Source organism: Notechis scutatus, chromosome 1 (genome assembly GCF_049901735.1).
Source record: "Notechis scutatus isolate UNSWTSFEM ecotype Mainland chromosome 1, rNotScu1.2, whole genome shotgun sequence".
NCBI classification, from domain to species: Eukaryota; Metazoa; Chordata; class Lepidosauria; order Squamata; family Elapidae; genus Notechis; species Notechis scutatus.
In genome coordinates, this window is record NC_142009.1 from 213110531 (window position 1) to 213120345 (window position 9815).

Genomic DNA, 9815 nt, shown 5'->3' on the forward strand with positions numbered 1-9815 from the left:
ATGTAGAGTATGAAGAGAGTTGGTCCTAGAACACTGCCTTGGGGGACACCACTATTGACAGGTACAGAATTTGATAGGATGCTCCCAATTTTGACCATTTGTTGTCTGTTTTCCAGGAATGCTTCTATCCAGTTATTCAGTTGTCCAGAGATACCATAGGATTTTGTTTTTAGGAGTAGTTTGTCGTGTACCACTGAATCAAAGGCTTTACAGAAGTCTATGTAGATTGCGTCTATTGCTTTGCCCTGGTCGAGTTGTGTCGTCCATATGTTTTTGCAGTGTAAGAGTTGCAGATTACAGGATAGTTTTTTTCTGAAACCAAATTGTTTATTGGAGAGTAGGTTGTTTGTCTCTAAGTGGAGGATGATGGATTGGTTAATAATTGATTCCATGACTTTACAGGTGACGCAGCATAAGGAGATTGGTCTGTAATTTTCAACTAGGCTTGGGTCTCCCTTTTGAAGATGGGGATGACTGTGGCTTGTGACCATAGGTTAGGCAAGGAGCTGGTCCTGAAAGATTTTTCAAAGATTATGCTTAGAGGTTTGGCTATGGCAGTGGATAGCTTTTTTAAGAAGTAGGCACATATTCCATCCGGTCCAATAGATAGAGATGGTTTTAGATTGCGTAGTGCTTTTTCAACATTGTCTTCTGTAAAATCGATATGTATTAGATCATTGTTGTTATCTGTGGTACGGCTAGGAAATACTGGGCATGATCCATTGCTGTTTACAAATACTGAGCCGAAGAATGTGTTAAAGATGTTGGCTTTAATGGTGTCGTTCATTGCAGTCTTTACCATCAGGTCCTATCAAGGGTGGGATAGACCTTGAGTCTTTTAGTTTGTTGTTTACAAAATTGTAAAAAGCACGGGTGGAATTGGTGCTTAGAAGGTTTTCCTCTTGTTTAATGTGATAATTGATGCATTCGGTCTTTATCTGGTGGCATAAATTTTTTTATCGGCTTTTGAAATTGGCAACATGACCAGATTTGTTTTTCCGCCAGAGTGATCTCTTTTTGGATTGAAGTTTCCTTATTGTTATGGGTAATCTGCTTTTTTGTTTTGTTTTGGGAGTTGTTGTTGGTACATATAGTTTGATGACTCTTTTGACTTCAAGTAAAAATATGTTGTAATGGTCTTCAACAGTATTGCATCCAGTGAATAGAGATTGCCAATCAAGGGATGAGAGATCGTTGTCTATAAGATCATAGTTGCCTTTTTGAAGTTACAATTGGGGATTACATCATTGTGGTGATTTTTGTGTGGGCGTATGTTGAGACAAAAGTCAATCATATTGTGGTCACTGCTGGAAAAGGGTTCTTTAGTTTGTATTCCGTAAATTAAATTCAAACTATTGCAGAAGATGAGATCGAGGCAGTTGTTTAGTCTAGTGTTGTTGGTTACTAGTTGTTCCAGTCCCAGATTTGTAATAGCATTGTAGAAGGTTGTGTGTATGATTTCAGTTGTACAATCATTTAGGGTCCAGTCAATATGAGGTAGATTGAAATCGCCAAGAAAGATAAAAGGGTATGGGCAGGATGCAGCCCATGTTAGTAATGTATAGAAGTCCCTGGTTGCCTAGAATAACATAAGGCATGTTTGGGATGAAATTTGGCTTTGGTTATATTTCTGGTCAAATATTTTAAATGCTCGCCCAAATGCCCCCAACTATCCTTATCCCCAGCAGAAACTGTTTCTGGCCTCTTACTCACTGGTGAACCTGTTAAAAAAAAAGGGAAACAAAAGTCAAGTTTTCACCAGTCCACTGTGAGAATATGGACAAGGATTCTACGGACAGGGACTAAAGAGAGATAGAACAGGCATATGAGGCAGAACATATACAGATAGTCCTTGACTTAAGAACACAATTAAGTTCAGAATTTATGTTGCTAAGTGAGAAATTTGTTAAGTGAGTTTTGCCCCCATTTTACAATTTTTCTTGCCACATCATTGCAATTGTTAAATTAGTAACACGATTGTTAAGTGAATCTGGCTTCCTCATTAGCTTTACAAGTCAGAAGGTCGCAAAATATGATCACATGACCCCGGGACACTGAAACCATCATAAATATGAAGCAGTTGTCAAGCATCCAAATGTAAATCACGTGACTTTGACAATGCTGCAAGAGTCATAAGTTTGGAAAATGGCCATAAGTCACTTTTTCAGTGCCATTGTAACTTCGAACAATCACTAAATGGATTGCTGTAAGTTGACGACTACTTGTATATGAGCAATGTGGTGGCCTAGTGGTGAAGATGCTCCCCTCCCACTTAGAAGGTTGAGAGTTCAATCCTTGGTAGCACCAGATGTTTTTCTCCTCAGGCACAAAGAAAAAATATCTGCTGTGTACTCTGTGTGGCATCAGGAAAGACATCTGGCTAGTAAATGCTTGGCTCCAGGCATATTTATAGATGTAAGAATGAATTAAATGGTGACTGGCAAGCATTGCCTTAGGAAAAAAAAAAAAAGTATATTTCAAATATATGGTTGAAGCATGAGACCGTTCAAATGCCGTATATAGATGGAAAATAATAAAAAAAGCATGATTGATTAGTTGTTCATAATAAAAGATGTGTGTTAAAAGATGAGTGGTACTGAATGCAAGACAAACCATTAATTCATGGTTACCATAAACCAGATAACAGATAATCAGAGTTGGAAGGGACCTTGTAGGTCATCTAGTCCAACCCCCTGCCCAAGCGGGAGACCCTACACCAGGGGTGTCAAACTCAAATTCATCGGGGCCGCATCAGCAGTTTGGTCCCCATCAAAGGGCCGGTTGTATCTGTAGGTCTATGTGTCCACTCTTTATTATCATAAATTAATGTCACTGCATTCAATTATTACTGTTTTTGTAATAATGTAAGTAATAACTAGCTCTGAAAGCAGAAACATAGTCAGAATAATGACAAGTAGATATTCAAATGTACAATTATTGTACAATGTATTGAAAAATGTTTTTTGGTAACAAACATTAATTTTTTTTTAAACATACAAATATTGCCAAACACTGTTTATTAAACATATGGAAAACACAAGGCATTACCTTTTTTAACTTTTATAGTGCCCAGCCATGTGCCCCCTTTTAAAGTGCCCAGCCATGTGCCCCTTTTAAAGTGCCCAGCCATCTGCCCCTTTTATAGTGCCCAGCCATCTGCCCCCTTTTATAGTGCCCAGCCATCTGCCCCCTCCATTTACTTTACTTACCTTTTACTTCTTTCTTTCTTTTACTTCTTCTTCTTGCTCCTCTCCGCGGCATCCGCGCTCCTCTGATCCCTGGAGATGTCGGGCGGACGTCACGTGATGACGCCACGTCCGACACCCAGGAGCAGTGCGGGACAGGAAGAAGTCGGGCCAGGTCCCGGAAGGTAAGTAAATTTTTATTTTTTTAACTTGAGCCATTTTTAAATGAATTTACTCCGTGCAGGCACGGAGTAAATTCATTGGAAAAAAAAAGGAGGCTGCAAGGCTGGCGGCGGCACCGCGGGCCATCAGACGAGGTCTGGCGGGCCGGATTGGCCCGCGGGCCTTGTGTTTGACACCCCTGCCCTACACCATTTCTGACAAATGGCAGTACAATCTCTTCTTGAAAGTCTCAATTGATGGCACTCCCACAACTTCGGAGGGCAAGCTGTTCCATTGGTTGATTCTCACTGTCAGAAAGTTTCTCCTTATTTCCAGGTTAAATCTCTCCTTGTTCAGTTTCTATCCATTATTCCTTGTCTGGCCTACAGGCGCTTCAGAAAATAGTTTGACTCCCTCCTCTCTGTGGCAGCCCCTCAAATATTGGAAGACCGCCATCATGTCTCCCCTGATCCTTCTCTTCACTAGACTAGCCAAGCCCAGTTCCTGCAACCGTTCATTGTAAGCTTTAGCCTCCAATCCACTAATCATCCTGGTTGCTCTTCTCTGTACCATTAATTCAAACTATTAATCCATTAATTCATAGTACTAAAGATGAATCTTAGGAGGAAAGAAAGTATAAGGAAAGAAATGAAAGAAATGAGAATGAAAGTAGAATGGCCCAAAGAAGAAAAAAGTATGAATTATGTATGAAAAGAGTCTTAGGAGATTATCTCCAGACAGAGTGACTGGAAAGTGGACATGAGGAAACAGAATGCAGAAGTTTAACAGAGTAAAAAGAACAATGGTGCCTCAGAAGTGAATGGAATTAATGCTACTGACAAATATAAAAACATGATGCCTGAAGATGACGTGAAAGAGCTATGGATAAAGCAAAATGAATACGAGAGAAGGACTGTTGCCAAAAACAAATAAAAAGAATGAATGATATTGTATCGTATGTATAAACAGAAAAATAGAGTTGAAAGATCAGTCAATGATGGCAAAGAAGAATTAAGAATAAAAGAGTCATTTACATTTAATTACAGATTTAGATTACATACGTTATACCTTGTACAAGGTATAATGTATAAAATACATTAAATTATAATCTAAAATAATTTTTTATAAACTGATGTGCCATTGATATTTAACACCTGATCAGCTGTCAAAGATGTACAAAGGTATTAATGTAAATGGAAATAAGAAACTTTTTACAATCTTTGGCGTAAAGCATATTTTTGTATTCTAATACAGAGGATTCTTAAAGTGAATATAAAATTAAATCAGAGACTTTTCTTTTAGGCTTAAAGGAAAAAGGATTTCAAAAAAAAATCCGGAACTTTGTTATTATATATGTCGACAGCAACAAGAATGCTTTATGCACCAAAATTGAAAGATATTCTTATTTCCATGATGAATGAATAATTGGAAAAACAGATGGAACTAGCAGAGATGGCTAAATTAACAGCTCTAATCAAAGAAAAGAATACACCCAACTTTGTTTCTACTTGGAAACTGCTTATGGATTTTGTGCTTTAGGTGGAAAAAGTGAAAAAAATATTTTCTGTTTTGCTGATTAGATAAGTTTGTTATTTTAGAAATGGTTAATATAAATTAAGTAAGAAAAAGTAACAAGTCTAGGCTGTAAATTATAATTTAAAAGATTTTTTTAAATAAAATTATGTAATTTATTATTCTGCTGTGTTGTAAGAATAGAAGTCACACTTCCTCCCATCTTTCCCTTCCCGATTTTCCCACTATTTTAATTTTCATTTGTACTTTACACTTTGATAAGTTTAACAAAATTCTTATTAAAATTATTTTGGAAGAGAATGAAAAATATCCTTGAAGAAAGTGATTTTTAAAAAAATAACTAGAAAAACTAATAGATGATTAGTGCTTCTGGAAAGTGATTTTGCAGAATTTTTATTCAAAGAACAGAAGAATTGAGAATGACCAAAATTTGGGAACTGTAATAAAGTTTTATGTGTAGCAAAGTATGCAGAAAAGATATCGCCTCTTCAGCAAGACAGTGTGAAATATTCAAAAGTGAGGAAAATTGTGCATTTCTTGAAAGTATATGGGAATAGCTTTGAAATATGGAATCTTTTACAAGAATATATAGTTGAAAGCTGATTGCTGAATGCAATAAGTAGGTATCTGTGATGATAAGAGTCTAATGACTGGTTCATGATTGTCCAGGGTATAAAGCCAGGATGTGTGGTGCTCCCTTGACTGATCAATATATTTATAAACCAATGTATAAGAAAGGTTTGTAATTATTTTTTTCAGATGTCCTGGTTGGGATATGAATATATTTACACTTTGTACACAGACAATGTTTTGTTTCCTGAGAATCTGAATGATTTCCAAGAAATGATAGCTAGATTGGACAAAGCATTGAGGAGTGTGGAATAAAACAAATTCTAATTTATCAAAGACTGATTGAAAGGGAAGTAATCCATTGCAAGGTTGTCAAAAAACCAGAGCAATGAGTATTGAAAAACTAGAGCAATAAATGTTGAAAATTTAGAGTAATAAATGAATTTGTATACCTTGTTGGAAGGTTTCCTAAAGATAAGAGAATGGATGAGAAATTTCAAGATGTTCGAATGCAGATAGGATAGTATATGGTCTATTGTAAAATTTGTCAAAAGAAGAAAATGGCTGTGTCAAACAGTGTTTTTCTGCATACTTTATTTTATAAAGAAATGATATGTCAGCTGACAGAGAAATGTTGAATGCAATAGGAATGGGTTACTGTAAAAATGTGCATAGAAAAACAAGAAGAGATCAGGTCAAGAAAGAGTGGATAATAAATGGATGTGAATTGAATGAAAAGAATGAATGAGGAGACAATTGCAAAAGAAATAGATACATTGAGAGAAAAGGAAAGATCAAGAAAGGCTTTTTTGAGTTGAGACTATGTGGTGCACAGAAAGGGAGAAGTGGGCTATTAAAAGAACAAAAATCACTCTATGAAACTATGTATGGTCGTAGTGAAAGGACAGTTGCTTTCCAAAGATAGAAAAATGACAAAAGACTGAGCAGTGAAGAATGTATAGTAGACTAAGGTGAGAAAGAATTTTCTTCTCCCCTTGCCTTCTGCTTAGTACTGTTTACTGAACTTTCCTTAATTTTCTTGATCTCAGAAGAAAATAGCATGATGAATAATACAGTATATTTGAATGCTATTGATAGTTCTAAGGTCTTCTCAAAGCTGATCTTCTCCCTAAAGAAGAAAAAAATCATATTTTGAGGAGAGGTATTGTTGGGGAATGGTAGAGAAGAATGTATAGTTTTAATACTAACAATTAGAGTTTTCAGTTGGAATAACTTTATGGTGAGTTTTTTTTAATAGTAGCATTTGTATTATATTGTTAAACTTATATAATACATTATGTGGTTTTGATACAAAATTGTTTATAGAGTGTTGGTTATATGTTATTAACATTCTAATGCTTATATAGCTAAGACTGCTGAGGATAAAAAAAGAAATAAATATTATATCGATTTAATCATGATTTAAAATGTCAATGAGCATACGATTACTTGGCTTTTTCATCTGGAACTGAATAATAAACTGCTTCAGGTCACACCAAAGTATTCATTGTACAATAAAAGTTTCCATATAACCTGTGCATTTAGCATTAAGAACTTAGTGTTAAAATCTCTACTGTATTGTTACTTAAAGTTGTTTAAGTATGTTGAAAATGGGAGCATTTCTTAATCACACTGGGTGGATATTTTGGCGCTTTCTGAAACTTGAAACTGTAGAGTTTTAGGTAATCATAATTCATTACGAGACCTCTTATTCAAATCTTTTTCAAAATCCTTTTTTATCAACTCCACTCTTAAGCTTAACTCTTATTTATCCCATCATTTTGATATGTCTTGACTTAAATATTATGTAAATCAATTTACCCACTACCACATCATTCCAGCTTTAGTAGCATGTAATTTGTTATCAAATACTTGTATGTCTGTATGTTTGATTTGATGTTTTTTTCTTGTTTGTGTATTATACTCAACATGCACATCCACAGAAAGCATAGCTAATATGGATCATTGGTACAAACTTTCAGATTTCAGTAAAATAACATGCCCTCCATTAAGAATTGGCATGAATGTAACAAAATTTAGCAAAGTTAGACTGTTACTGTAGGTTGACAAGATTAACCTTCTTCATACTGAATCAACATTACAGAAACCAAGTACTTTATTTTCTTAGAAGAAACTTCTGTTCCTGCAAATGTCATCCAATTTTGTCTTTCAGAAATAAAACTGTAACATTTCATTGCTTAGTTCAATCTCCAAATCTTCAGAAGAAGAAGAAATGAAAAGGTGAAGTTATTTTGAAACTGAAAGTGAAGATTGCATTGTCTGAAGAAATCCAAAATGAAATGCTATTTGATCAGATACATATGAAATGGGTTCACAGTAATTTATTTATTTTATACATCTGAAATGGCAGCACAATTTATTTATTAGTAATTTATTTTAAAGGTATGGTTGGTCGTATAGTCATCCAGATATTTTTGTCTGCCTATTGGTCATTCCCAAGGATCTGAAATAGATAGATATTGTTTAATAACACTAAAGATTTGATTGCAGGATGTAAGCTGTTCCAAGTAAAGCTGACTTTCTGCAATTGATTGATGATGAATTTGTCAATACCCAAGGTGTTCAAGTGATATTCCAGATGTTTTGGGATTGTACCCAATAGACCTATTACTATTGGTACTATCTAGTAATTCTATTTGGAGGCCTTTATATTTTGTTATTTTCTCCAATTGTTGTTATTACTATTAAGTTGCATGAACCTGATCATATAGATTTTTAGAGATTTTGATATATTTCTACAAATTCCCCCTTATTTCTGGGATTCCCAAACTATAGGTCAAAAATCCCTGAAGACACATAATGAATTAACAAAAGATGACTCTAATGAACAAGGGGGTGTTTCTAAATGAAGAGAGGCTGGGGTTTTTACCTTGTTTAATCTCTCTTTATTGCAGCAATTTTTCCACTACTTATTCCAACAAATGTTCAAAACAGGAACAGCAACAGCAGGCAACAACTCATACATCAGCAAGATCTTAAGAGACAGGCTAAGACAAACAGAAGGTTAATGTTTTCCTGCCACACCACCACAAGCTTTAAGCGGGTTCTCTATAACCAGCCTGTGCATAAGAAGTAACCTAATCAAATGTTCACATTTAAAGACACCCCACTTTCAAAGTTAGGCAACATGCAACCAAAATGCAGCTCCAAAAGAGCTGAATGTTCAGTACAGAATTTTCAGCCATTTTGTGACTTTGGGAAAGAAAACCCAAAGTGATTTATCCTCCAGAGATTTCCCACTATATTTTATATAGATGACACAATACTGTTTGCACTGAAGAATTTCTTCCTACTTTTCCAAAAAGGCAAAGATCATGTTTATCTCTCCAAAAAACGAATGAAACTTTAAAAAAAAACCTTTAATTAGTCCATACTATAATAATGTAAATTATTGAATACATTCATTGCTAAAATATTACAAAAGACAGAGGCAAAGTATGGTTTCTCATATCAAATTTGGAACATGATTGTAAGAAGCCACTTTTTATTTTATTATTTATTTATTTGTCAAGTGCTTATAAGATAATATGTATAAGTATAAACATAGTTATGAGTACATGAAATGGATACATATAAGAAAAATAAAAAGAAACAATAGGACAGGGACGGTAGGCACGTTGGTGTGCTTATGCACGCCCCCGTATAGAAACTTGGGTTTCTATAGGAATAAAAATGATAAAAGTAGCATCATACAATAAATTCTGTCTGTCTTATGTTTTTGCAATATCACAATGTATTTACAAAATACTCAAGGCTTGTGTCATGAAGCTGCTTTTATCATTTGCCAACTCTCCTTACCAACACAAATGTAGAATGGAAGAAATGTCGCTTCCTCTTAGAAGAAAATGTTGAGGATGATACCATCAAGCATTAGCCTTGTTGAACTTTGTTTATGAGAAGGCAGGTTTGTGGACAGTCCAGTAGACTCCCACCTCCAGTGCTGTGAGTCTTCCCAGCTCTTCAGCTCTTCTTCAATCAGAAGATATATCCATGAATCGATATCTCACCTGAAGATATTGGTTGGGGCTGGAATCTTTTTATTGGAGAGAACCTTTATTACAGGTGGTCTTTGACCACAATTGAGCCCAAAATCCCTATTTCTATGTGAGACATTTGTTAAGTGAGTTTTGCCACATTTTATGACATCTCTTGCCACCGTTGTTAAGTGAATCACTGCAGTTGATATTCATAATATAAAATGAAAAAAACTTGACATAAAAAAAGATAAGTCAGTAACCTGATTTGTTAAGTGAATCTGGCTTCCCCATTGACTTTGCTTGTGAAAAGGTCACAAAAGTTGATCACATGATCCTGGGACACAGCAAAGTTCATAAATATGAACCA